This window comes from Schistocerca cancellata, chromosome 2 (genome assembly GCF_023864275.1).
Source record: "Schistocerca cancellata isolate TAMUIC-IGC-003103 chromosome 2, iqSchCanc2.1, whole genome shotgun sequence".
In the NCBI taxonomy this organism is placed as follows: Eukaryota; Metazoa; Arthropoda; class Insecta; order Orthoptera; family Acrididae; genus Schistocerca; species Schistocerca cancellata.
Window position 1 is genome coordinate 487,412,352 of NC_064627.1, and position 26,141 is coordinate 487,438,492.

Sequence of the window (26,141 nt, forward strand, 5' to 3'; positions counted from 1 at the left end):
TTAATGATAAGACACAAAATGAGTGAATGCAATGCTCGTTACCTTCTCTGAGTAATAGTAAAACGATCGTGGGTTTGGCCACTGTGCACAACGATAAGAACGACGCAATGAAAACAAAAAGCTTATGTGTACAATAGGATGTATTTATTATTCGTTGGTGGCCTTACCATGGGAAAGCTATAGAACGAATTAAAGGATTTTGTACTTTATGTCATGCCTGAATATAATATATTTTTGTTAGCTCTAATTATTGAATAAGTGGTTAACAGAGATCAAAGTTTTCGAAAAGCATGGAGTGAAACCATGCAAAATGACGTTAATGCTGTGGGGAGGCAACAAATTACGTAGAAAACTGCATGAAGAAAACGTAACAAGTTATCCTTATCTGTATAGCTTCCAAATTCAATGTTAATAAGACAAAATCAAACATTATCATCAAATTCAGGTTGCATGCCAGAACAAGTACGAAGTGAGCTGCTCACAGTACAGATTACACTACCGCAGACAACGGAATTTACGTTTCCCCAAAATCAGCAAAGGCGTGACCCATCAGCAGCAGACGGTGGGCAGGAAACGAATCGCTCTGCGGTTGGAACACGAGTGCCGCGAAACTTACTTCTCTCTCCTCAACTCCTCACTTTCAAAGAAGCTCTACATGGAGGGGTGATTCAATGATGTCGCCAATGTGGCGGTTGAGAATATCACTTATTCCACGAAATCTTTGTAATTTTTGTATTCGTTTGATTTTTCGTTGTTGCACGAATGGTATAACATGTCTAAACTAGCTTGTGCGCTTCATTTGAAATTTAAGAAATATTGCTCTCCGGACGAGGGGAATATTTCTTAACAATTAGGCCAAAGTCACGAAAGAAACAATTTATGATCTCAATGCTACGTCCTTGTTTCACAAATTTCTATAGGCTGAAGACGCAATACCTGCATAATAGTACGCAATATTTCTTATAGCTTTTTGTTACAATGCAGAGTCAAGTATTGAATAAACTCGTCACGTATACGACTCATGTCGAACATTTGAGAAAAGTGTGTTTTAAGGGAGATTACTGTATGTCGAGAATAGTTCACATACGAAAACATGATGTTTCCTTGTCGGTGTTTCAACCTAGTGAGAGATTTTAGAATCCCTCGAAGTGTGACCACCAGAAGTATTTTGCGGCCTTTTCGATTGTTTTTGTTTTAGTGAGACGTGAGGTAGCGTTTGGTACAGTGTTTGTAAATACACTCTAACCTCCCCCCCCCCTTCCACCTCCCGCCGCCAACGGAGGAATTATCCGAAAGGGACGGAAATTGGTAGTTGCGATGTAATAGTGCTAATAATCAAACAAATGATTACAATTTCAGAAAAAATAGGTGATTTATTGAAGAGAAAGAGCTTCACAAATTGAGGCAGTCAATAACACAATGGTTCACCTCTGGCAAGCTGTTATTCGGCTTTGCATGGATTGACAGAGTTGTCGAATGTCCTCCTGACACATATCGTGGCAGTTCTGTCCAACTGGTGCGTTAAATTGTTAAAATACCGAGCAGATTGGAGTGCCGTGCCCATAATGCTATAAATGTTCTCAATCTGGGAGAGGTCCGGTGATGTTGCTGGCCAAACTAGGGTGTGGCAAGTAAGTTTTGGCAAGCGTCAAGACAACCTGTAGAAACTCCCGACGTGTGAGGACGGGCATTATCAGAATGGCTTGCGATTAGAGATGGGTCGTTCGCGAACTAACGAGTCCAAAGGAACGTTTCACCAAGATGAACGGAACGAGCGAGGAATGAATTCTAAGGAACGGTCTTTCGTAGTTCACTTCGGTCGCGTCTTTCTACTTACAGTTTCCGGGAACGGGAAACGGACGGTCTCGTTCCCGCAACGGCACGTAGGCCGGTCTCGTTCCAACCTCGGTACCGTTCCCGTCTGGCCCGGTCTCGGTCTCGGTCGGCCGCACTCGCCCTACTTCGCGTAGCCACTCGTCGCAGTTCCACTGCCGAGTTCTCAGCGTTAGTTCACTATCGAGTTGTTGTTGTTGTTCGTTTCGTTCCCTTCGCACGCCCATTCTAGATCTGTTTCAAACCTTCTTTCAACTCTGAGCCTTTGGATCTTTTCGTGTTCTGTTCAGAGCCCACAACCGGTAATTAAAATGTATTTTATAATTACGTAAATCACATAAAAATTGCTTGGTATGTAATACATACATATTTTCAGGTAACATAACGGCGTATCATCTTACTTCACTATTTCGATAAACAGCAGAAGAAGTACTTGTACAAAGGCAAGATTTTTTGGTATTAAACACGCAAAGGACGTCGGCATGACACACACGAGTGGCCATTATCCGTCTTTTCTTTTATCGAAGGCAAAAGAGCATGTTCATTGTTGTGGAAGGCAGACCGACTTACAACCGAATGAAGCCCGCGCTCGGTAATCGAGTATATGGTGTCATATTTTGTAAAGAGAATATGATAGCTCCTACAATATTATTTCAGTGGTACAGATTGGATCACGAAAACTCAGCCCAGAGTACTAGACTGCTCACTGTCGCTTACTAATCGTCATCTGTTGTTTCGAAGTTGTCTGCATTAGCTTTTTTTATTTCTTCACTGCCCAATTATTCCATGTTTATCTGTTCTGCTCGTAGCGGTCAACAAATCGTGCGTAATTGTCAAATACTCTGTACTCGGGGTCTGTTTCCGTGCGCCACCTTATATTATTTCATTACTATCAGCCACATACCGCTACAGTTGGCTAAACGAGATTTTTTGCAGAGTCACGAAAAATACAAGTGTGTGAGAAGTCTGTTATCAGTAAAAAATCTGTACTTCAAGGGGGAGTCAAGTGCCCCCTCTTGGCGCCTTCCATCTTCAGTCAGCTATGCTACTAATTTTCAATTTTTCATAAGAACCATATACCAAGCACAATGAACGGTGAACGATTAATAATGAAGGGTTCCCAAAAAAAGAGCGATCACCAGTGAACTAGTTCCCAAGGATGAACGACTTTGCCCACCTCTACTTGCGATGAAGGGCAAAAAACGGGGTGTAAAATATCATCGACGTACCGTTATGCTGTAAGGGTGCGCGGATGACAACCAAAGGTGTCCTGCAATGAAATGAATTGGCTTCTCAGGCCATCACTCTTGATTGTCGGACCATAGGGCGGGAGACAGTGAGGTTGGTATCCCACCGCTGTCTGTGGCGTCTCCAGACAAGTATTCGCTGCTCATCGGTCAATTCTAATCCGGTCAGTGAGATTCCAGGCCGAATGTGCCCGACACAAACGAGCTTGCTGGTGTACTGAGGTCAGTAGCAGGCGGTGGAAGGGGCACCATGAGTTCTGTCCCCGTTCTGTGAGCCTCATGTGAATGGTCTTTATGGTCATTTAAGCACCTGTTGACGCCCGATCGATGATAATGATGACTCCGGGGCTCTGAGCACCTCTCTGACGACTGCTGGGTCCACATGTTCCGTCGTCTCTTTCGGTCGACTGCTTCTGCCATAGTCCACACCGTCGGATAGTGCCATCACTCCTGTTCAAATGTCGAGCGACTCGCCGATTACTCTAGCCTGCTTCTTCGAGCCGCCCAACTACACGTCCTCCTTCAAATGCTGACGCCTGTGTGTACTGTCTATGCTCTTGTCTGTAAGGCATAGTTACTGTTGAAAAGAGGACAAGGAATGAAAAAAAAATGGCTCTGAGCACTATGGGACTTAACATCTAAGGTCATCAGTCCCCTACTTTGAACTACTTCAACCTAACTAACCTAAGGACATCACACACATCCATGCCCGAGGCAGGATTCGAACCTGCGACCGTAGCAGTCGCGGGGTTCTGGACTGACGCGCCTAGAACCGCACGGCCACCACGGCCGGCGACAAGGAATGAATTTCGCAAATACTTTATGGCCTGGTATTGACGTGTCCATTGTTTACTGTCCTTGCCAGCTGCACAGTGAAATCTCGCTGCTGCGTCACACATTCATGGCAACGGCCTTGTCGCAGTTGATACACCGGTTCCCGTCGGATCACCGAAATTAAGCGCTGTCGGGAGTGGTCGGCACTTGGATGGGTGACCATCTGGGCCACCATGCGCTTATGCCATTTTACGGGATGCAGTCAGCCTTGTAATACCAACTGAGGGGTTACTCGACCGAGTAGTAGCGGCTCCGCTCAAAGAAAACCATCATAACGACCGGGAGAGCGGTGTGCTGACCACACGCCCCTCCTATCCGCATCCTCAGCTGGGGATGACACGGTCGTCGGATGGTCCCGATGGGCCACTTGTGGCCTGCAGGCGCTGCTTTAAACATTCATCCATCGGCCGCAGAAGTTTACAATTTTGCATTTTTTATCAATGAAGTGAGTTTCTTTAAGGTCTTATCAATTTTCCTAGTCATGGAAACGAAAATTTTTCTTGCTTGCCACTACCTCAGTTTCAAAAGTACATAACTTGAACGTGATTTTGGTAATGCTTGTTCGTATTTTGATTACACTTCCTGTATGCTGATGTGAAGCAAAGTAACAATGCAGCACATAGACTAGTCAGTGCAATATACTGTCCTCAGCTCGTGGTCTCGCGGTCGCGTTCTCGCTTCCCGAGCACGGTGTCCCGGGTTCGATTCCTGCGGGGTCAGGGATTTTCACCTGCCTCGAGATGGCTGGGTGTTTGTGTTGTCCTCGTAATTTCATCATCATTCCTCAAAGTGGCGAGACTGCACTGACCAAAGGTTTGGAATTTGTACGGGCGCTTATCACCGAGCAGTTGAGCGCCCCACAAATGAAACATCATCATCAGTATAGAATTGACAAGATTTTTCAGGTGCCACACTTTTAAATTGGAATATAATATTTGTTCCTACGTAGATGACCATTTTTAACCTTGAAACTGTTTCTCACACCTGAAAAAAGAATTATTTTTTTTCAGTAGTTCATCGTAATTTCAGAAAAAAGACTGAAACATACATGGAGTGAATGCAATCATTTGAAAATGGATTAAGAAAATACATTAAACTTTACTTACAGGAAAAAGAATTAAAAAGCAATATCATTTACCAAATACTATGTCAGTATCGTACAATTTATACAGGACAAACAGCATGCAGAACTTGCTATGTTCTTATATCACAAAATTGGGTGTGGTTTAAGTCTCTGCAGTGCATTCCACGTACAATACGAAACTCCCGGTTTTATAACAAGAGAAACTTTAAGTACAACATAGGCAGAGAAACTGTTTAACTACGAGAGAGACTGGTTGTCACATCTATAAAATCGGCAATGTAAAACCGTGTTTACTTATACTTCCAAGAAGACATTGCAGGATAGATGCACCAGTTAAACGACGGCCTCTCGAACATACAGTTATCACGTGATTTCGGAGGTTTTATTAGGCTGATTGACTGATGGCGTGTTTCTGACTGTAGCCGAAGTGATGATTCGTTTTTTGGGCATGCTATTTCGACAACTGACATCAGGAGCCTTCTTCAGGTAGTTCCGGCGGTAGTCTTATCCGTGTTCGTGTCTATGGTCCAACTACGTTGTGAGGGATTATTGGCGTCGTGTGCAAATTGACGCACACCGACCTGTTTCCCCACGTTTCGAGCCATCTCCGTGCGTATCACTAGCAGAACAGCCTCACCACGAAACTACGTCTACGAAAAGAAACGGGTACTCAATAAATCGAACGTTTGTTTCGATCTAAATCAACACGCATACGGAAGAGGTGGAATCTGAGATAAAAAATTAAACGGTCGTTCAGCAGTCGTCGGGCGCTCTGAGGTAACCAATCATGAGAACAGTATGAGGTGCAAGCCCCAAGATTCTGTGACAGTGTGATTAACGAGTATGTGGAAACACAGATTTCGGAAAACCTTACACAGAGAGGCAGAGGTTTATATTCAAACAAGTCTTGAAATTTGGCTTACTCACTGTACTAGGATCACGTAACGCATTTCATCTTCTAGGATTGCAAAACTGTGAGCAGTTGAGGTTTCCACGGCATAGCCACATAGGAGGAGGCATAAAAATATGTATTAAATAGAGCAGTGGTCGCTAGGATTCGAACTCTCCTGCAATGTAGAAGTAACATCAGCAATATTTCATGTTATAGAAGGAGTAAAGGTAGTGTAAGTAGGCTGTTTAGATTTTTATATTGGTAATGCAACGTAGCGCTCTGTATGAAAATCACTGGCTGTGCTGTGTGCAGTCTGTGGCTAGTTTGCATTGTTGTCTGCCATTGTAGAGGGGCAGCTGGATGTTAACAGCGCGCAGGGTTGGGCAGTTGGAGGTGAGCCGCCAGCAGTGGTAGATATGGGGAGAGAGATGGCGGAGTTTTGAAAATTTGTAATACTGGATATTATGAAGTATTATATATATTATGACTGTTAAGGTAAATACATTGTTTGTTCTCTATTATCATCTTTCAATTGCTAACTATGCCTATCAGTAGTTAGTGCCTTCTGTAGTTTGAATCTTTTATTTAGCTGGCAGTAGTGGCGCTCGCTGTATTGCAGTAGCTTGAGTAACGAAGATTTTTGTGAGGTAAGTGATTTGTGAAAGGTATAGTTTAATGTTTGTCTGGGCCATTCTTTTGTAGGGATTTTTGATAGTCAGATTGCGTTGCGCTAAAATTATTGTGTGTCAGTTTAAGCACAGTCGTGTATAATTTGTTCTAAGGCGACGTTTCAGTAGCAAGCACACATAAGATCATGCCACTGAAAGTCTAAACTCTAAAGAATGTCTAGATACATAGTCGAAATATTTCATAGAAAATGGACTCGCAATTTGGTTAGAAACACCGAAATATTAACCTTGTTATGCGGAGTTTTTCACATACATTGCAAGATCTTAGATGCGTACCTACACTAGCATATGTCCACAAGAACATTTTTGCCATGTTTTGACGACGAACCATAAACCATTTTCTCCCTGAGTAGGCCGCTGAACACTTCTCAGGAAATATGTCACTATAGATACATCATCCACAATTTGACCCACACTTCCCTTCAAGTTAAGAACAGTTGCGGGGGTAGATAGCCAAGCTTTTCGCATGTAGACCTAGCCGTGGATTAAATAAATATCACTCGTTCAGTATTACAGCTACCTAGCGGTGGGTAAAACATTTCTCTACGTCAGTATTTGTGTGTCCCTTGTGCTGCAAAAACCAACCCTAGGTCTTCATGTTGGTGTTGTTTTAGGTGATTTGTACAATAAAGGTAAATAGATGTTTCTATAAATAATAGAAATATTGGGAATGCTCCGTTTATTTTTCTGAAATGTGATTATCAATTTTATTGTAGACCTGAATCTTGCAGTTCTTCGTAAATCGTAGGAACTATCCTCTTCATTAAATTGCAAAAGTGGAAGTTATTTATAAGCTTGTGTAGTGTCTTCCTGTTTGAAGCACTTCGACTTAAATCATTGTAACAAACGTGATCTGGTAGGAAATTCGGATCTAAGACCATTAAGGTGCTTAGCATCAATAAAATAATTACGAAAATAATTATTGAATACCACAGAAGCCTGTCTAACTAGTATCAAGACAAATAAAACTGGTCCGCCCTAACAGGCCAACTTATGATTACAAGGATCAGCTTTTAATCTTTGGATTCTGATAAACTTGGATGAACTTAACGAAATCTTTATCCACAGTTCCTGTAATAAACAATAAGAAATACCTGACACTTTAGGTGCCATGAAACGTACAGTGAAACCACAAATTCAGAATAATTTATAACGGCAAGAAATTGCACCTGTCTGTAAAGCACCCCCAACTGTAAGTTTAAAACCTATCAAGCACGTGAGTGAAACCACTAATGCGCAAAATTTGAATAGAAAAACAAGTTATACATGTCTGTGAAGCAGACAGTGCAACAATTAACTGAAAGTTGTTAAAAGAGTACTATGTAACACGTCTGTGTACCACATTCGGTTGAATGTTTTCTCATCAGCACTAAAACAAACAGGCATCGGATTAAACATTTAAAAAAGAAAGTAACTATACAGTTACGTGAAGCAGACAGAGCAGGTTGTTGTTAAAAATATTTTAAAGTAAAATCAGTTACGCATATCCGTGAAGGGTGCGGAACAGAGTGCTGTAATAGAATCTGAACTTTTCAGTTCCACGTTCCGTAAACTAATAAATTAAATAAAATTAAATTAGTAACAACATATTTATTTTTAGAAGCCCACGATTCAAAACAAATTTTAGAACATACAGATTACAAATCAGATTTACAAGCGAATGACAAACTGTGCTGTCCCCTTAAACAGAACAGGGACTTAAGAACATGCCACAGAGGTCGTTCTTTGTCGACAAACACTAAACCGAAGGAATTATTCGAATACAGTGGAGCTGATTTTCAGGTTATCAGATGAACGGACCAATAATGAAAATTACAATTACATAAAATTTTGACTCTCTGTAAACAGACAAAATAGGTCGTTACACTAGATTACAAACGGGAAAATGATGTAAATACTACGACCGCAGGTTCGAATCCTGCGGCGGCCGTGGATGTGTGTGATGCCTTTAGGTTGGTTAGCTTTAAGTAGTTCTAATCTAGGGGATTGGTGACCTTAGATGTTAAGTTCCATAGTGCTCAGAGCCATTTGAATGATGTAAAAGCGCTGTTGCCAGCTTTCGTGAGCACAGTGCATAACCAGTATGCATTCTAAAAGTTACATTCAGATCGCAAATCAGATAGCAAGTGAAAGACCGCACATATCTCCCCCAAAGCTCCACTGATATAGAAGACGAATGTTAAACTTGAATGCAATAGTTTAGCTTCACCATCGTAAAATGATTACATTTACAAATGTATGCATCAATGGTGCAAAGCGAGAACTGGAATTAAATTAGCGTTAGGCTAAATGACGTTCAGGATGCTGATCCGCTTTTAATGCAAAAAATAGTTCAAATGGCTCTGAGCACTATGGGACTTAACTTCTGAGGTCATCAGTCCCCTAGAACGTAGAACTACGTAAACCTAACTAACCTAAGGACATCACACACATCCATGCCCGAGGCAGGATTCGAACCTGCGACCGTAGTGGTCAAGCGGTTCCAGACTGCAGCGCCTAGAACCGCTCGGCCACCCCGGCCGGCCACTTTTAATGCACCGGACAGACTACGCCTAGTAGAATGATTGGGAAATAACTAAAAACGACAATGATTGGCAACAGAGTAGAAGTTAATCTCACGAGGCATCACTGACACATGAACGTACACCAAGTATGGAATTCACGGTGGTTTCTGCGTTAGGCAGAAGTCAATCATGGACGACGTAATTTGCCACGTCCTCTATTCAAGGCAGCAGGTAGCTCGCGAAACCGAACTGCAGCGTGCGACCTCATCACCTCGCATACAGAGTCAGGCGCTAGCTATTCAGAGGTCGAAGACGCGGTCCGCGAAGTAAACATGAGCTATCCAAACACAGGGAGCAGCCCACGTTGACACCTCGGCATGTGCCAGGATTCCACGGCTCCGTTCAACGGCCGAGTCCACACCAACATCCAGCCAACGGCCCCTCGTTCACTCATTTATATCGTACTTACGTTACCACAAAAGCGCCAGCACAGGGAACGCCCGAGAAAGCGCAACTTAGCAAAGCAACCAAAGATTTCAACGAGTTCCATAGTCGATATCGGGACGCGTGCACCGCTCAGGCATCCTACGTTATTTGTGAGAAAGTGTTGTTTATCTGTATATCATACCAAAATTGCTTCGACTGAAATACTGCTTGCTGGATCTATTGAGCTACATTCGTACTCATCATTTCCGTTTGAGGAGGGGGGGGGGGGAGAGGTGCAAGCATGGATGTAGGCTCTTGTGAAGAGAAGCTAAGTGTCACACTTTAAATACCTACCTTGGTAACTACTTCCGTACTGAGAGCTGAAATGCTACCAATGCACCTTATCAACTATTACTATTTACTTTTTGTTGTCTACTGGATTATGGTCTCTTTTTAGTTGTTATTCCGATACCGATGGTTTGTCAGTGAGCACGGGTTTGTTCACTTTTGTTTCCTTCGTACTTAAATCGTCAGTGATGCTGTGTAGGAAGTTTACGCTCCATTGCATTCACATAACTGAAAATAAACGTTTTTTTATGTTCATGAAGCCTCAGCATTGATAGAAAAGTCGAGGCGTCAGCTGAGTTATTCGTTTTGTTTTCAACTTGGCAGTGTATCTTTCTTACCAGTGAAATCAGCTTTTCACATAACGTGAACGTGATGTCTAACGAAACGGGGAGTTGTATTGAAAGTTTATTAGTCTGGAAGAAGAAGTTAGGTGTGCCTAACATTAAGTAATAACGCAAGTTCAACTACTTTACCCTCAGAATGAGATTTTACTCTGCAGCGGAGTGTGCGCTGATACGAAACTTGTTGGCAGATTAAAACTGTGTGTCGGACCGAGACTCGAACTCGAGACCTTTGCCTTTCGCGGGAAAGTGCTGTATCATCTGAGCTACCCAAGCACGACTCACGCCCCGTCCTCACAGACGAGGTACTGGCAGAAGTAAAGCTGTGAGGACTGGGCGTGGCTCGTGCTTAGGTACCTCAGTTGGTAGAGCACTTGCCCGTGAAAGACAAAGGTCCCGAGTTCGAGTCTCGGTCCGGCACACAGTTTTAATCTGCCAGAAAGTTTCAACTTTACCCTCGTTGTATTAGAGTATTTTCATGTACTACCGTAAACGAGCAATGTCTTGGGTTACGCTACTTGTATAACGGCCGCACTGAACGAGGAAATTATAAAGCTCGCATAAGGATATGAATGAGATGCGTCCTAAAGAATTGTAATAAAGTAAGCATTTGTTACATTCCCCCCCACAGAAAATTCTTCAGATTCTTCTCCAAATAATTATTCAGATTATACTCACATTAATAAGAGAGACTGTTTTTGTATCTTCCACAGTGTCTCCATATGGCAGTCCCCTGACAAAAAAATGATTGTTTTCTAGATCAGTATTCCACAACCAACCTTCCGTTTCCCTTTAAGAGCTAAACGCGGGGACGTTAATGAACGCGACTTAAAAAATAATTACTATTTACTATTATACATGGAAATTATAACTGCTGTACGTCGCTCGAAAAGCTTGCGATAGTTCTGTTATAGGTTGTTGTTAATGAAAATAATGTGAGAAAATATTTATCAAACGCCCTAATACAGACGGAAAAGTGGTATAAGATCGTCATTGGTCGGTACTTCCACTTTGGCAACGCTACCTATTGAATGTCGAATTTAACAATTTCTACTCTTGATGTTTTCATCTGATTTTACTTTCCTTTCAAGTACTCCTTTGCGGCTCAGTAAGCAAAGATGTTGGAAAAAAATTGAAGCTGAATGAGTATGTAAACCACGAGACGGGATTGCTTCTCAATGGGGGCTTCGACTTTAGACTGGAGATGGAGCCTTTAGGGAAATAGCGGACGGCTGGGGACGGAAGACCAGTGTCCGAGCTGTTTGCTTGCCCGTGGTGTCGTCCAAGACGTGGAGGTGGCTCTGCCGGCAGCGGTTGAGTGCACTGGGTGTACCTGGCGGCCGGCACGAATGACGGCTGCCACCTGTGTACAGAGGACACCCTTGGTTCCTACAGGTAGTCGGCTGATTTGGTGAAGACAGCTAGCCCCGCATCCTGTGGAGGAACAGCTAGCGTTTCGTAGCATTGTTCCTGCAACCAATTGCGGTCCTCTTGTTTGAAATCGAGTTGGAGGATTAGCAACAAGACTGACTACTCTGTTACAACGTTGGTTGCGGGTTTTTCGACCTGCACTATCATGTGGAGATTTGTAAGATCTCTGTTAATAGGTCAGGCGTGCACTAAACGCAGGTATCGACTGATGGACCAGCAGAATAATGTGGAGGGCACATGTGATTTCTTTTACTACAGATAAATCTCTCAACAGACCCATAGTGCGACGACAGAAAGCCTGCAGAGATGTTGTAGGGCGCACTCACAGGCGTTTTTTTTTTTTTTTTTTTTTTTTTTTTTTAGTATCTGTCAGGCACTTGGGCGACCTGCAGTCGATGAGGATGATAGGATGATGACAACACAACATCCAGTCCCTGGGTGGAGAAAATTCCCCGACCCTGCCGGGAATCGAACCCGGGCCCAGAGGATTGACAATCTGTCACGCTGACCATTCAGCTACCGGGGGCGGACGACTCAGAGTAACTACGTACAAGGTGCGCAGATAAATGAATTCGTAACAAAAAAATGTGCAATACTTGGACTCAGTCCGCCAGTAAAAAAAACGAAGATTGATGCAGCAGAGATGAGATTCCTAAAGCATCTATTTGGATAAAACCTGTAGACTGAATAAAAAATAGTTAAATATGAAATGAAAAGGGTGTCAAAAGCATACTTTAGAAAATAGGGGCGTACAGAAAGAAATGGCATAAACACATGGAAAGGGTGTCGTAATAGCGAATGTAGAAATATACACCTTAAGCGAAAAGGAATGTTCGGCGTCCTAAGAAGAGATAGTAAGATCATCTGTACTTTACCTGAAAACTGGAACAGGTAAGGGTGCCGAAGCAGAACTGGATATTGTGATGATGACGACGACGATGATGATGATGATGTGTAAACCTACTTGGATATTTATTATTTATGAATAACTCGCTGATGAATTTTAAATTTGATTCAATACCATCTTTTTATTTTTGTATAGACTGTTGGCCTAGAAAAGTGGCTTTATTGAAATTAAGTGTGAAAGAAACCATTTACCCATTACCTTCCCAGTTACAAGATAAAAATATATGACCTGTGAGTTTATTCGTACCACGACCAGTGTTCGACTTGTTAGTACATTATGAAATCGGACAATTTATGACGCTGCTTCTGTAAATGCAACCATAGAAAGAAGAACGAAATTAGGTATTTCCCCTATGACTGCATAATACAAGTGAGTTAAGCGAAAACCTGCACTGAGTTGATTCAGTCGTGACGCTACTGTACGCTACCAACCAGTGCTGTTTCAATACTGGAGGCTATAAAGTGTGAAGTTAATGCTTGGGGATAATAGCTGACAGTCGACTGCAACGGAGTACTATACTGTACTGATACCGACAGGACGAAGCACCGTTTTCCAATACGGATCAGCCAGTATATCCTAGTTCCACTGACTAGTGACGCCCAACAGGCAACAAATGTGGCAGACAAGTGTCATTTGACAAATAATTAGTGAAGCTTTTCGTATTAATGCACGCATATATAATAAATACCGAAGATGCGACTGACCGCTTTAAAAGACTAATAACGCTACAAAGCAAATAAAACACTAATTTTCGGAGGCTACAACCAAAGTGAGTACCCCGGTTACAAACCTGGGTAATTCCTTTCTTCAGAAGAGAAGTAAAACTTTATTGCACTTGCTACAAGTGCTATGATCATTTTTCTGAAGAGCTTAAAAAAACTTTGCGTTATTAACTATGTTAGGATTTTATACTGCTTCTGATAGTGTAGTAGAAAATTCCATTTGAAAAAAATTCCATTTGAAACACTAAGTTCCTCATGGTTTTCAGCAAAAGACAGTGTTGGCAGTTCTTGTCTCTGAAACTGTATTATGACGCACGTAGTTCCTGAGAAGTGTGTTCAATGATAGTAATATTATATTCTTGTCTTTTAAGCTCGACTGTCACTGTGGTATTTGGATGTGTCGTTACTGTGTACGTACTCAATAGCTGTTACAAAATACAATAAAATGATGTAATATGAGTGACAGGAATGTGACATTAATATACTCATATGATGAACATATTAAGATGTGTCATATGTTCTTGATACGGCAGAAAGTTTATTCTTAGAGTGCAGGAAATGGCTCTTGCTTAAGTTAGCAAGCTGTGAGACGAGTATAGTTTTAATAAATAAAGTATTTTGGCAAAATGTAGTAGAAACGGTCAAGACAAAACTGTTACATCAATATATAGCTGCAACTGACCAGCTGAAAACCCGTATCTTTGTTAATTTATAGAACGGGAATGTTACAACGATTAACTGTCTGGATCTCACACAAAAGCGTATCATCTTTTTCCTCATTCATCAAGTAATTAAATAAATCATTTCCTTACCTAGGGAAAGTGCTGATCACAGTATTTGACACTGATACGCTCCTACTACGATGCATCAGTGTGTTCTTCCCCCATAACAGAAGACCTTGGGACAGAGACGTATGCTGTAGCGTGGAGCAAGCTAAAACCAATTCCTTGCGTCTTACTAAGCGGAGCAATGTCTGCCGTAACAGAGAAATTGGCTTATTTCCCATAGTTTGTTGTTTTGCAGCCATCCATCCATCCAACGACACATTGTCTCCGTTCCTGAGCAACGAGGTAATAGCACTCTAGGGGACGTGTTACTATGTTGTTTTCCGAGGAAGCGTCTGTTGCTGCCGTTCACATAGCTCCACCTGGGATTCCCACTTACCATAGTACCCAGTGCGATTAACTTACCTTCCCGAACGTATTTAGTACCAAAATGGTGTTCTGTAACATGCAGGTTTCTTGAAATAATCTGCCTAATGGCTCTGCAGGGCGATTATGGAGTCAGAGGAAGTTATTCGGTCGATGACACACCATCTGCTTCGATGCTTTTAGTATGGAGGAGAGTTCTGCATCGAAGGACGTAAATTAGCCTGAAATTCGAATCCTAAAGATAATATCAAAGAAAAGTATTGATCAATCGACATTGCATATTCGTTAGACCATCAGTGCAACTCAGAAGTTTCTGCACTCATCTAGAAGTTTCTTTAGAAATGAAATCTTGTGTACAATATTTCTAGTACTCAATCAAAATTAAAGTGGCCTGGTCGTCATGATCAAACAGGGAGTAAATTAGTTTCAGTCCTATGTTAGTATAATCGGTACTGGCACATTGATTTCGACGAGTTCATTGAAGAATTTGTTCTTGTGCTGTTTCGATTTCCCATCGAGCACAGACACTACTATTTTGTGATTATCCATAAAGACCTTTGCTATGCTTTCTAATACTTGAACTGCATTTTCAGAGGCTGAAGTCTCTGCAACGATGAGAGCATTGTTGTAAGAGTATATTGTCGTAAGAGTATTGTCTTAATGGAAATGCAGCTGGTTTGCAGTATGCGAAACAGAGGTACGTATCCGCATTTTGTAGAGTACTGTGTTGTAAGTGAACGTTATGCCTCAACTGAATACATCCAAGAACACTTCGGAGAAAGACACCCTATGGGAAACGTGTCCTCAAGGCTCAGATATCTCCAGCATATCTGTATGCATGCAAAGGTTTTATATTTAATAAAAGCCTGTAATAAAATAACCATGCGTCGTGGTTAAAAAATCTGTTTGGCATTAAGGTAGAAAGGAGACAGTAGTACTCAATTTAGGTTTTAATGAACTCGTTGTACGTAGAGGCACCCAGTTAAGGACTGAAGGAAAGTTCATAGTTTAGTGCTGTATTAACGTCGAGATTATCAAGGCTGGAGTAGAACATCACGAGAGTAAGATTATGCTGTTCGCCATGACATAGCTGAACAAACCGTTCGCTAAGGAGATTTTGCAATAATGATGGACACCTGAATTTGTATGCCTACGTGGGAATATGAATCCATCTGCAAATAAGAGTCCAGCGTCTTAACTGCTTCAGCGCCCACCACTGAACCTTCCTATATTAACACCTGAAGCATACTTGAAGTTTTAGCTTGTTAATTTCTAACCACGTTAAGAAACGCGTCCTGAGATGCATAAAAGAAAGAGAATGGATAGCTGCTGGTCCATACAAAGCCTCAATAAATTCTACAGCACAAATAAGTGCAAAGATTATTTCATAAGGAACCAAAGCTCTCTTATGGTATTGAGCGAGTCACACCGGAATACCATAACTCTGTTTAGTTGCTATTTCTTCAATTTGAACATAATTTATCACTGAACTCATAAGCGAAAATAATGCGACATCTATCGAAGAATTAAAATAGAATGTCTGCCTGATATTGTACTTTCGGTGGTAAGTATTCAGATGTGGATTGTATAAATCAAGTAAATTATACACGTGCGCCGTCATAAAGGACAGCAAAATGGAAACTAAAGCAGAAATAGCATCGCTTTCCATTTCTACGGTTAAAAATACTTACAAATATTCGAAATGGTAAAATGTGTGCAATCTATCACATTAATGTAAACTTGTTGCTTGTGGTAGTCTTCCTTGTCCTTAGAAATTGCGATTGCGAAAGTTAAAATAAGAAGGCGAGGCAGAATAATTTCAAGAAACCTAGGACGGGAGAAAGACACCCGTAAGACTGCTATGTCCGAGGGAAGGCTCATATGATTTTATTGTGCAGATGATCCATTCGGACGTTCCAAATGAAATGGTGTCTCATTTGGTATCACGCTCCATTAAATGTCAAGTAGTTTGAAACCATAGTTCACCACGTGAATCTCTTCGCGGAATGCTGTGCGTATATAATATTTTATCTCCAATGCTTTGCTTATTGTGACTCACTGACTTCTCTGAATTTAGTATTCACCCAGTTATTAAGAATATAAAAGTTTGTTCTGATACTTATACGTTTACATTGATAGAGTTTTTATGAGGAAGTTGATTTATATTGAAGGTCTCATTGAAGACAAATTTTTGTCTCTGAGATGCTATAATTTTGTAAGTTTCTCACTATCAGATAAGAATTAGAGTGTGAAGACTTTCGATGTACACAATCGTCATCTTCCCAAGCTACTTAATTTCTGCGAAACGTATGTTGTATGACAGCCTTTGTGTTATTACGTATTGCATTCGATCACCGAGTACGGATATGTTACATAGTAACAGAGTATTAACACGCTGACTAGAACTTCGTAGCTGCTAAACTAGCGTTAAAACATGAGCGTTTGAATATAAACGCCACGCTCTCTTTCAAATTATCCGTTTCTTAAGCAACCCTGACATTTACAGTAAGTGGTGCATAAACAAGAACATCATCTTCGCTCACACAAATTCGAAAATAAACAACTCAGAGCCGCGCAGGATTAGCCGAGCGGTCTAGGCGCTGCAGTCATGGACTGTGCGGCTGGTCCCGGCGGAGGTTCGAATCCTCCCTCGGGCATGGGTGTGTGTGTGTGTTTGTCCTTAGGATAATTTAGGTTACGTAGTGTGTAAGCTTAGGGACTGATGACCTTAGCAGTTAAGTCCTATAAGATTTCACACACATTTGAATATTTGAAACAACTCTGATGAGGACTGACTTTGATGTAGGCCTTTCTTACATAAATAAGTGTGTAAAAATAATAGAATAATTACTATAGAGTACCTCAGTATGTTAGTGGGCTATAGCAGGAGGTAGGACATTAGCTTTTCATGTAAAGAGAGCATATACACTATGGGATCAGAAGTATCCGGACAGCCCCCCAAAATCATTGTGCTTCCTCCTCCTGCCAGGTACTCCATATCAGCGACCTCAGTAGTCATTAGACATCGTGAGAGAGCAGAATGGGGAGCTCCGCGAAAGTCACGGACTTCGAACGTGGTTAGGTGATTGGGTGTCACTTGTGTCACACGCCTGTACGCAAGATTTCCACACTCCCAAACATCCCTAGGTCCACTGTTTCCGATCTGATAGTGAAGTGGAAACTTGAAGGGACACGTGCAGCACAAAAGCATACAGGCCGATCTGGTCTGTTGACTATCAGAGACCACCGACGGTTGAAGAGGGTCGTAATATGTAATAAGCAGACATCTATCCAGACCATCACACAGGAATTGCAAACTGCATCAGAATCCACTGCAGGTTCTATGACAGTAAGGAGGGAGGTGGAAAAACTTGGATTTAATGGTAGAGCGGCTGCTTATAAGCCTCACATCGTGCTGGTAATGCCAAACGACGCCTCGCTTGGTGTAAGGTGCGTAAAAATTGGATGAGTGAACAGTGGAAAAACTTTGTGTGTAGTGACGAAACGCAGTACACAATGTGGCGATACAATGGCAGGGTGTGGGTGTGGCGAATGCCCGGTGAACGTCACCTACCAGCGTGTGTAGTGCCAACAATTGGTGAAGGCGGGAAGCTTAGCTCGCGGGGTGGAATCAGAGCTAACTATTTGTAGTATCGTTCCCAGAACCGATCGCGGTCCTCTGGTTTGGAGCCGAGTGGAAGGCTTAAACCAGAGGCTCAGACGATTCTGCGGAGATCTGGGGTGCAAATTTCTCGACCTCCGCTATCGGGTGGAGAAATGTAGGGTCCCCCTGAATAGGTCAGGCGTGCACTACACGCCGGAAGCGGCTACAAGGGTAGCGGAGTACGTGTGGAGTGCACATGGGGGTTTTTTAGGTTAGAGAATCCCCTCCCTAGGCCCGACAAGACGCCTCCTGAGATGCAGCAAGGTAGGAGTAGGCAAAATGCAACAGGGAATAACAATATTAATGTGCTAATAGTAAACGGCAGGAGCGTCTATAGAAAGGTCCCAGAACTGCTCTCATTAATAAACGGTCACAATGCCCGTATAGTACTAGGGACAGAAAGTTGGCTGAAACCAGACGTAAACAGTAATGAAATCCTAAACTCAGATTGGAATGCATACCGTAGAGACAGGCTGAACAGTGAAGGGGGAGGCGTGTTTATAGCGATAAGAAGTGCAATAGTATCGAAGGAAATTGACGGAGATCCGAAATGTGAATTGATTTGGATGAAGGTCACGGTTAAAGCAGGCTCAGACATGGTAATTGGATGTCTCTATAGGCCCCCTGGCTCAACAGCTGTTGTGGCTGAGCACCTGAAGGATAATTTGGAAAATATTTCGAGTAGATTTCCCCACCATGTTATAGTTCTGGGTGGAGATTTTAATTTGCCGGATATAGACTGGGAGACTCAAACGTTCATAACGGGTGGCAGGGACAAAGAATCCTGTGAAATTTTTTTAAGTGCTTTATCTGAAAACTACCTTGAACAGTTAAACAGAGAACCGACTCGTGGCGATAACATATTAGACCTTCTGGTGACAAACAGACCCGAACTATTTGAAAAAGTTAACGCAGAACAGGGAATCAGCGATCATAAAGCGGTTACGGCATCGATGATTTCAGCCGTAAATAGGAATATTAAAAAGGGTAGGAAGATTTTTCTGTTTAGAAAAAGTGACAAAAACCAGATTTCAGAGTACCTGTTGGCTCAACACAAAAGTTTTGTCTCAAGTACAGATAGTGTTGAGGATCAGTGGACAAAGATCAAAACCGTCGTACATTAGGCGTTAGATGAGTATGTGCCAAGCAAGATCGTAAGAGATGGAAAAAAGCCACCGTGGTACAACAACCGAGTTAGAAAACTGCTGCGGAAGCAAAGGGATCTTCACAGCAAACATAAACATAGCCAAAGACTTGCAGACAAACAAAAATTACGCGAAGCGAAATGTAGTGTGAGGAGGGCTATGCGAGAGGCGTTCAATGAATTCGAAAGTAAAGTTCTATGTACTGACTTGGCAGAAAATCCTAAGAAATTTTGGTCTTATGTCAAAGCGGTAGGTGGATCAAAACAAAATGTCCAGACACTCTGTGACCTAAATGGTACTGAAACAGAGGATGACAGACTAAAGGACGAAATACTAAATGTCTTTTTCCAAAGTTGTTTCACAGAGGAAGATTGCACTGTAGTTCCTACTCTAGATTTTCGCACAGATGACAAAATGGTAGATATCGAAATAGACGACAGAGGGATAGAGAAACAATTAAAATCGCTCAACAGAGGAAAGGCCTCTGGACCTGATGGGATACCAGTTCAATTTTACACAGAGTACGCGAAGGAACTTGCCCCCCTTCTTGCAGCAGTGTACCGTAGGTCTCTAGAAGAGCGTAGCGTTCCAAAGGATTGGAAAAGGGCACAGGTCATCCCCGTTTTCAAGAAGGGACGTCGAACAGATGTGCAGAACTGTAGACCTATATCTCTAACGTCGATCAGTTGTAGAATTTTGGAACACGTATTATGTTCGAGTATAATGACTCTTCTGGAGACTAGAAATCTACTCTGTAGGAATCAGCATGGGTTTCGAAAAAGACGGTCATGTGAAACCCAGCTCGCGCTATTCGTCCACGAGACTCAGAGGGCCATAGACACGGGTTCACAGGTAGATGCCGGGTTTCTTGACTTCCGCAAGGCGTTCGATACAGTTCCCCACAGTCGTTCAATGAACAAAGTAAGAGCATATGGACCATCAGACCAATTGTGTGATTGGATTGAGGGGTTCCTAGATAACAGGACGCAGCATGTTACTCTCAATGGAGAGAAGTCTTCCAAAGTAAGAGTGATTTCAGGTGTGCCGCAGGGAAGTGTCATAGGACCGTTGCTATTCACAATATACATAAATGACCTGGTGGATGACATCGGAAGTTCACTGAGGCTTTTTGCAGATGATGCTGTGGTGTATCGAGAGGTTGTAACAATGGAAGATTGTACTGAAATGCAGGAGGATCTGCAGCGAATTGACGCATGGTGCAGGGAATGGCACTTGAATCTCAATGTAGACAAGTGTAATGTGCTGCGAATACACAGAAAGATAGATCCTTTATCATTTAGTCATTTAGCTACAAAATAGCAGGTCAGCAACTGGAAGCAGTTAATATCATAAACTATCCGGGAGTACGCATTAGGAGTGATTTAAAATGGAATGATCATATAATATTTATCGTCGGTAAAGCAGATGTCAGACTGAGATTCATTGGAAGAATCCTAAGGAAATGCAATCCGAAAACAAAGGAAGTAGGGTACGGTACGCTTGTTCGCCCACTGCTTGAATACTGCTCAGCAGTGTGGGATCCGCACCAGATAGGGTTGATAGAAGATATAGAGAAGATCCAACGGAGAGCAGCGCGCTTCGTTACAGGATCATTTAGTAATCGCGAAAGCGTTACGGAGATGATAGATAAACTCCAGTGGAAGACTCTGCAGGAGAGACGCTCAGTAGCTCGGTACGGGCTTTTGTCAAAGTTTCGAGAACATACCTTCACCGAAGAGTCAATCAGTATATTGCTCCCTCCTACGTATATCTCGCGAAGAGACCATGAGGATAAAATAAGAGAGATTAGAGCCCACACAGAGGCATACCGACAATCCTTCTTTCCACGAACAATACGAGACTGGAATAGAAGGGAGAACCGATAGAGGTACTCAAGGTACCCTCCGTCACACACCGTCAGGTGGCTTGCGGAGTATGGATGTAGATGTAGATGTAGATGTAGAACAGTAAAATTCGGAGGCGGTGGTGATATGGTGTGGTCGTGTTTTCCACGGAGGGGGCTCGCACCCATAGTTGCTTTGCGTGGTACTCTCACAGCACAGGCCTACACTGATGTTTTAAGCACTCTCTTGCTTCCTGTAGTTGAAGAGCAATTCGGGGACGGCGATTGCATCTTTCAACACGATCGAGCACCTGTTCATAATGCACGGCTTTTGGCGGATTGGTTACATGTCAGTAACATCCCTGTAATGAACTGGCCTGCCCAGGGTCCTGACATGAATCCTATAGAATACCTTTGGGATGTTTTGGAGCGCCGACTTCGTTGCCAGGCCTCATCGACCGACATCGATACCTCTCCTCATTCGTGAAGAACGGGCTGCCATGCCCCAAGAAACCTTCCAGCACCTGATTAAACATATGCCTACGAGAGTGGTAACTGTCATCGAGGCTAAGGGTGGGTCAACACAACACTGAATTCCAGCATTACCGATGGAGGACGCCAGGAACTTGTAAGTCATTTTCAGCCAGGTGTCCGGATGCTTTTGATCACATAGTGTGTGAAACATGAAACTGGTACTTTAGCTCCCCTAATACCGCGCGGAGTGGCCGCGCTGTTAGAGGCGCCAAGTCACTGACTGCGCGTCCCCTCCCGTCGGAGGTTCGAGTCCTCCCTCGGGCATGGGTGCGTGTGTTGTTCTTAGCGTAAGTTAGTTTAATTAGTGTGTAAGTCTAGGGACCGATGACCTCCGCAGTTTGGTCCCTTAGAAAGTCACACACACAAACACACACACACACACGCTCCCCTAATACATACTATCATCTGACACAAATTGAGTACAAACTGGAAGCTGTGGAACTCTCACTTTTCACTCACTAACATCTCGCTTGCGTTCCTCTATAGATCACAAAGTCCTTCAAGGCGAGAGTCACATGATAATTTAGATGTTTCCTGTGTTTGCTCCCGCCGCTGCTGTTGGGAAATTGGTGCACTGGAATTTTCTTCTTCTGTGGCCTTGTTGTATCTGCATCAACTGAGATACGTTGCTGCAGACTGTTATGGAATCACAAGTCTGATGTGGTTAGCTGATTCACTTTTCGTTGTATAAATATAATCATACTGATGTAGGCTTCTTCAAAGACGTAACTTTGATTTATTTACTGCCGGACTGTTGTCACACACACACACACACACACACACACACACACACACACACACACACACACACACACGCTCATCGTCAGAGGACTATTATATTCTGGTTTCTTAGCACATGCCACAAGCACATTGGTCTACATCAGTCATATAATTAATTGGAACTGTGTTTGGTGAGTTGACGACCCTTCGTCCACAGTTCCAAGCTGCGTTGGCTTCTGTCACACAGCTTGAGGCTGCTGCCAAGTGGCATCACTGTGTGTGTGTTTGGGGGGGAGGGTGGGGGGTGGTGAGGGGGGGGGGCGGTGGGACGCGGGTTATGCGAGGGGCGTCGAGCACGTCCCACGTGTCCCCCTATCAGTCCACTGCTGTCTGCTGTGGCCGCCCTGGGTACTGCCTGCACTGAAGTTGACCTCTCACCCGTTGTCGAGTGGGAGATCATTCCAAAGTCTGGCAGGCAGCGAAAAACTTCCCGAGGGGCCGACTGTAGGGCTTCTGCGGTTCGTTTGACGAACAGGTTTTGGGCGATATCTGTGGCTGACGATGTCTCTGAATCGGATGCAATCACCCATCTTGTTCCAGAGGAAGCTTCTCGGCCCGCAGGGTCTGGGCTTTCACAGAGAGTGGGTTTGCTGGTAGTTGGGAGCTCCAAGGTTAGGCGCGTAATGAGGCCCTTTAGGAACATGACTGCCAAGGAGAGGAAGGAAGCCAGTGTGCACTCCATGTGCAAACCGGGGACAGTCATTCCGAATGTGGAAAGGGTGGTTCCGGATGCCATGAAAGAGTACAGGGTGCAGGCAACTGCTGGTGGTAGCTCATATCGGTACCAATGAATGTGTCACTTTGGATCGGAGGAGATTCTCTCTGGTTTCGGGCGGCTAGCGGAAATGGTAAAGACTGCCAGTCTTGCTGGCGAGATTAAGGTGGGGCTCACCATCTGCAGCATTGTCGATATAACCGACTGTGGTCCTTTGGTGCAGAGCCGAGTGGAGGGCCTGAATCAAAGGCTCAGGCTGGTCTGTGACCGTGTAGGCTGCAGATTCCTTGACTTGCGCCATCGGTTGGTCGATTTCTGGGTTTCCCGGTTCCGCTTAATAGATCAGGAGTCCACTACACATAGGAAGCGGCTAAACGGGTAGCGGGGGATGTGTGGAAGAGACTGGACGGTTTTTTAGGTTAGAGGGTCTCAGGGAACCACACAAAGTGCGTCCGTCTAAAAGGGGACAGGTAAGTTAGTTGTAGAAAAGATCGGTACTGTAGTAGTAAATTGTCGTAGCTGTGTTGGGAAAGAACCAGTGCTCCATGCAGTAATAGAAATACTGAAGCTCAAATAAAAGGGTTGCAACTTTAATAGTGGCGGCTATTTATTTACAGCTCTTACAAAATAGATACGTGTTTCAAAGTTTTACTGACCTTCAAAGTAGCCACCAGCTTTGTGTATAACCCCTCGCCAGCGATGTGGAATTCTTTTGATACTCTTAGCAGTGCCAGCTGTGTTGAATGTTCGAGCGCACCGCTCTACTGCCCGACGAATTTGTAGCAATTCTGAAGCGAATGCCGTGAAGTGTTTTCTTCAGTTTAGAAATCGAGTTCAACTCACGAGGGCTTAAGTCAGGGAAATGTAGTAGGTGGTATAGCACTTAGCAGCCCAGAAGACGAACTAAATATTCCTTAATTCCAATCAAGAACAACTACCAAGATGAGAAATATAGAAGTAGATATTCTCGGTGTAACAAAGCAGCTTAAATCACTTAATACAGGCAAGGCCTCCGGTCCAAATTGTATGCCAGTTAGGTTCCTCTCAGAGTAAGCTGATACAATAGCTCCGTATTTAGCAATTATATACAACCGCTCACTCACAGAAAGATCCGTGCCTAAAGACTGGAAAACTGCTGAAGTCCACCAATACCCTAAAAGAGAAGTAGGAGTAATCCGTTGTATTACAGACCCATATCACTAACGTAGATTTTCAGTAGGGTTTTGGAACATATGCAGTATTCGAACATTATGAAGTACCTCGAAGAAAACGATTTATTGACACATAGTCAGCACCGATTTAGAAAATGTCGTTCCTGCGAAACACAACTAGCTCTTTATACTCATGAAGTAATGACTGCTATCGACAGAGGATGTCAAATTGAGTACATATTTTTAGATTTCCAGAAGCCTTTCGACACTGTTCCTCACAAGCGTCTTCTAAGCAGACTGCTTACCTGTGGAATATCGCCTCAGTTGTGCGACTGGATTTGTGATTTCCTGACAGAGGTCACAGTTCGTAGTAATAGACGGAAAGTCATCGAGTAAAACAGAAGTAATATCCGGCGTTCCAAAAGGAAGTGTTAAAGGCCTTCTATTGTTCCTGATCTATATTAACGATATAGGAGACAATCTTAATAACCGTCTTAGATTGTTTTCAGGTGATGCTGTTATTTACCGTCTTGTAAAGTCATCAGATGACCAAAACGGATTGCAAAATATTTAGATAAGATATCGTTATGGTGCGAAAAGTGGAAATTGACCCAGAAAAAGAAATTGTGAAGTTATTCGCATGAGTACTAAAGTACTTAAATTTCGATTAAGCGATAAGTCTGAAAGCTGTAAATTTAACTAAATACTTACGGTTTACAATTACAAATAACCTAAATTGGAACGATCACATAGATAATGTTGTGGGAATGAGCAAACCAAAGACTGCTATTCATTGACAGAACACTTAAAAGGTGCTACAGGTCTATTAGAGAGACTGCTTACTCAACGCTTGTCCGCCCTATTCTGGAGTACTCGTATTACTGTGCGGTGTGGGATCCGCATCAGGTGGGACTGACGGATGACATCTAAAAAGTACAAAGAAGGGCGGCCTGTTTTGTATTATCGCGAAATACGGGAAATGGTGCCACAGACATGATACGTGAATTGGAGTGGCAATCATTAGAACAAAGGCGTATTTCGTTGCGACGGGTTCTTCTCGTGAAATTTCAATCACCAGTTTTCTCCTCCGATTGCAAAAATATTCTGTTGGCACCCACCTACACAGGGAGAAACGATTATCACGATAAAATAAGAGAAATGAGGGCTTCACAGAAAAAATGAAGTGCTCGTTTCTCCGAGAGTGGAACGGTAGAGAGACAGCTTGAAGGTGGTTCATTGAACCCTCTTCCAGGCACTTAATTGTGAATAGCAGAGTAGATGACAATTTTAATCAACAAAGTTTGCATATTCTGACAGTGATAACGTTCTCGTTCAAATTAAGGTTCCATTCTTATTATTGTTCGATCACAATTTCTGAATTTCTTTAGACCGAACATTGACGCATTCAGTATATGCTGACTTGGGAATTGCCAAGGACACTTAGTGTAAGAGAGCGAGAAGTCCAAATGCGTCGATACTTCCAGGAATGTAGGTCATTCTGTTCAGGGTGTATGGTATATGTGGAAGTAATACAGGTGCTTCACAGAACTATTTGTAAAGTTTCTTTTTGTTCGTACTTTTCTATACGAGCTGTGACATAGTCGCAGCAAAACCTAACAATGATCCAGAAAAGGTACTATGGATTTATTAATTATTACCAGATAACTCGTTTTGTATGTGAAGACAATCTTCAAGGTCGGAGTACAAATGACTTTTCAGGACAACGAGCCAAAACATGTAAAAATAATATAGTAAGAAAGTAAAATGCTAATTCTTTAAGTCGAAGAAGCACGTGATCTTAATCTGTACGTTGGGTTGAGCTTATGGCAGCTACTGCTTTCGCAGGATTTGTAATTCGTTTTGCTGCCTTTCTTATACTCCAATGCAACTTTGTGTTACA